Below are 4458 nucleotides of genomic sequence, written 5' to 3' on the forward strand. Positions count from 1 at the left end.
TTTGCCTTCTGCTTGGTTTCTCATAAACATGAATACATAATATTGTTATGCACTGTTGTTCATAGATGTCTTTTTACCTAAAGGGTAAGTATCATAATAGTTTAACAGATTATATTTGGAAATCTGCATGTTATTTTTTGTTTCATCAGATATGTGCCCCAAATAAATAACTTTTTTTTTCAAAAAATGAAAGTATTAGAGAACTTGTTATGTTAATTTTGAAAAATATTGAGGTATAGTACTAGATAGGATGTCATTCCACTGGTCTATATAAACAAAAAAAAATGTTCTTGAAAATTGAAGCATTACCTTGTATAATAAAGTACATCAAATCAGATTTGTAAATAAAATATTGTTTAATTCTAAAGTATTCAATATTTTGATTAGATTATTTTTTTAAGGAAAAATATTTAACGTGTATGTGCCGAATTTTTTTTAAATAGTTTTTTATAATTGCAATGGAAAGGCAATTGTCTCATTACAAAGTGGTACAGAAGCCAATACTTGGGTTGCCATAGATATATAAAAAAGCAAAAACTGTGGAACACGTTTTAAGCTCATTTTGGAAAAAAAAAAAAAAACAGTTCTGTAGAAATGCATATTTGTATTTGTTTCTCTAATAAATCTTCAAATAGCTTTAAACACAAATTAGTTTTAATTATTTAAATTATGAGTTCTCTTAAGTAATTTAACACCTGTTTTGCCTTACATTTTGTGAAAACATTGTCTCATGGAAATGAATAGAGGCTTATTGTGGAAATCAAGGTAGGTCTGCATTTATTCAAAAAGGTCAGGTATTTAGCGTTTGAGTATGTTTACCTCTATGAAATGATTAAAGAATTTTTGTGAAAAAACAACACTTCTCCCCCCACCCAAATTTCATGAATTTAGCCACTGCCCAAAAAAAGGACCAGTTTGCATTTGCTTTAACTTGGTACCAAATGAAAGAGCAAATTAAGTGAAATCCCATGTTCAAACAGTTGATAATCAAAAGATGATTTGATGCAGTTAATCAGTCTCTACATGTATCAATGAAGGAATATAGACTTTTCTGAACCACGGTGCCTCCTCAGTGTTCTCTAATGTCATTTATGCATTATGATTAAAGTTGATACCTAAAAATACATATATTTTTCTTGAATTCTGACTTTATGCTCATGCATTTGAAACTGTTTTAGGATAACATATAGTCATCTATTTCTGTTTAGTGTAGAGTCTCCATTTCATAAAAAATGCTTTGTAGACAATACATCAATAGATATACCAGAATAAATACTAATGTGTGTATCTTTTTTAAGTTGTCATTCTGCTAGAACAGAGATGCTAACCTTTTGGTCAAGGACTCAATTGAGTATTCCAATTCTATTGAACTATGAAGAGCACTCAAATTTTAATGAAGTATTTGTATTTGCCATTTTTTTAAGTTAGTAAAATATTTCAGAGGATCTGGCTTATGAAAACTTTAAGCATTTCCAAGAGTGTAGTTTATTGGCTTATCCAATTTTACAGCTTTTGATCAATAAAAAATACTGTTTCTTGTCAGTATTTTAGATAATGGGTAATTGTATCACCTTTTTTCTTTAACACAATTTCTATAATTTAAATTTCAAAATAATGACATCAAAATTTCCACGCTTTTAATGTTATATATTTTTCTGTGAATCTTAAGATAGTTCAAGTCCTTAGTAGCTTAACATACTGTATTAAATTATTGTAGTATACTAAAAAATAATCTTCGATGGACTTGATATATGGCATTTCCATATTTTACGTTGTCTATTTTAGGAGATAAATGTTGAAGAAGGCTCTGATAAGAGGAAGCCTATAGACGTATGGTGAGACCAATTTATGCTGAAATTGTATTGAAAATAAACCATTACTTTTAAGGTTTCAGCGCAGACAAAAATTATATTTTTTAAAAATATTGATATAATACACATTAACTTATAAATCTATTTTTAATAAAAGAAAAAGTTAACTATATTTTTCAAAGTATCTCAAGAAAAACATTCTTCACTCAGTTCTGTACAGAATATATTTTGTGAGGTTCCATTCCCTAGAAGAAAGCATTGGCTAATAGTTCATCCCTTAGGGGATACAACTCAAGATTTTTAACATTTCAATCTTGCATCAAGATTATGGGGGTTTTGTTTTAGGTTGGTGTGTGTATGCGTTTTGTTTTGGGTTTTTGTTGGGGGGGTGATAGAGGATAGAAGCAATTATCAAAGCTACTTGCACTCAGGCAAATACTGACTGTATAAAAAGTGATTCAGAAGGCCAATACTCAATTGGCTAGTTTCAATTATTGAATTTTTGCATCGCTTTGCCAGTACAGGGAAAACTCTGAGGTTAAACTTCCTGTGAAGATTGACTGCATGACTCCCAAAACAATGTTACTTCTATATGCACTACAGAGGCTTAATCTGAATCAGAAACGTTTTAAAAATCATTTTTTAATCTTCAAACCTATAAAACTGATTTTTATACATTCTAGCAAGTAATTAATCATGTCCACTGTCTTTAAAAACAGGCTTGTAATTTGAAATGTTTAAATAATTGCCAATGGAGTTACTTCTGAACATAAAAATTCTTACCTTCAATGAACTTTTAAAAATTGTGGGCCAGGCGTGATGGCTCGTGCCCATAATCCTAGCACTTTGAGAGTCCAAGGTGGGTGGATCATCTGAGTTCAAGAGTTCGAGACCAGCCTGGTCAACATGGTAAAACCCCATCTCTACTAAAAAAAATACCAAATTAGCTGGGTTGGTGGTACACACCTGTACTCCCAGCTACACAGGAGACTGAGGCAGGAGAATCGCTTGAACCTGGGAAGTGGAGGTTGCAGTGAGCTGACATCACGCCATTGCACTCCAGCCTGGGCAACAAGAGCAAAACTCCGTCTCAAAAAAAAAAAAAAAAAAAAAAAAAAAAAAAAAAAAAAAAAAAAAAAAAAAAAAAAAGGGAGATGTTTTTTGTGTTTTTTTTTTTTTTAATATTTTCTTGTAATCTGCCCCCTTTAGGACCTATCTCATTTAAAACCATTAAAAAGTGGCTTGAAATTATACCCATTTTTTTAGTTGACAGCTTTTTTTTTTGTTAATATTATGCATCAGTTTTTATTTTTAAATTATTTTTCTTTAATTATTAAAGGTATTTTAAGATTTTATAGACTGATGATAATGATGGGTTTTCTCTCTTAACTTTCTGAAAATAATTTTGTATGCTGATGGATCCAGTCATCATCAGTATGCATGATGTACAAACAATCTGTTTGGCATTCGTTTGCATGTGGTTTTTTCAATTAAGAACAAAATCAGATATTCTAAATACCTAGTTTGGACAAAAAGGGAAGAAAGATAGGACAAGAAGGCAAAGCACTGGAGAATCAATCTTTTGAAGAGTGACTGGACAACCAAGTATAGTGATCTAAGTCAACCAAGAGAATTCATTATAAGCCCTCAACTTTGTGTAAGCATACAGAGGTTGATGACAATATAATATTATCTCTGTTGTGAATTTTCATATTTAGTGATTTTTTCAAATCGTGAGTATTACTTTAAAATCAATACTATCATCATTGGGTCTCCTATAACAATAACCAAAGTTGTACACTAAAGTACCAGTGAAGTGACATGTAGAACGTAATGATACTACAAAAACATGTTATTATTAATGTCAGTAATTCTGCTCTGGCTTCTTCCATACATCACATAGCTACAGTTTGATACACACTTTTTGGTTATTTTTCACTCAAACATACATTACTTTCTATCCTGACATGAAGAAATCAAGGAAGAACTTTCACCAATTTATTTTAAAATTTTAAGCACAGTGTTATACCCAAGGACAAAAGTAAATAATAAAAGTGCATATACAAAATCCTTTTTTTCTGAATAGTAGGACTTAACACTCAATCGAGATCATATATTCATGTATTCTATGTATATGCTGATTCTAATTTTGAACGGAGAGTAAATTAGTTTCACCAACAGCGACAATGTCATCACTTATTTATGGTAAAACAGTAAAAGGAGTATAATTAAGCTAATCACACCTCTTTTTATGTAACTTCAAATGTTTAGGAAAAGCAAAGTTACAGTGATAATGTTAAAATAGGCATTATAATATTTTTCTTCTCATTAGCATAAGTTTTATTGCCATTGACCTTAAGTATATTTTAAAAGCTGAACTTCTACAGTTTTTGTGGGGCTTTTGAAAATAAATAATAAATTTTCTCATATAGTATTTGGAAAAGTATCTTCACAAATAATTCCCCAATATGTGAATAGAATAAAATAACTAATGTTTATATTATCTTCTGCCATATGCAGAATGTACTTTTATTCTTTAATTATTCTTATTATAAAGTATAGATATTAATTTGATTTCCATTTTCCAGAAAATGAAATACAACCACTGAGTCTCAAGTCACTAAGATAAAATTAATAAATTGAGGAT

At 29.9% G+C, this 4458-nt stretch overlaps 1 protein-coding gene across 6 annotated transcripts in view; it reads left to right on the forward strand.

The window, feature by feature from the left end:
* The window catches only part of NOVA1 (NOVA alternative splicing regulator 1), a 464491-nt gene extending 461512 nt beyond the window's left edge, over positions 1-2979 (forward strand). For all 6 annotated transcript variants that reach the window (XM_050799748.1, XM_050799749.1, XM_050799750.1 and 3 more), the window contains one exon: positions 1-2979. This exon is cut by the window's left edge and continues 5254 nt beyond it. The gene's annotated coding sequence lies outside the window, so the exon portion shown is untranslated.
* The last annotated feature ends 1479 nt before the right edge of the window (positions 2980-4458 follow it).

Source organism: Macaca thibetana, chromosome 7 (assembly GCF_024542745.1).
Source record: "Macaca thibetana thibetana isolate TM-01 chromosome 7, ASM2454274v1, whole genome shotgun sequence".
Classification (NCBI taxonomy): domain Eukaryota; kingdom Metazoa; phylum Chordata; class Mammalia; order Primates; family Cercopithecidae; genus Macaca; species Macaca thibetana.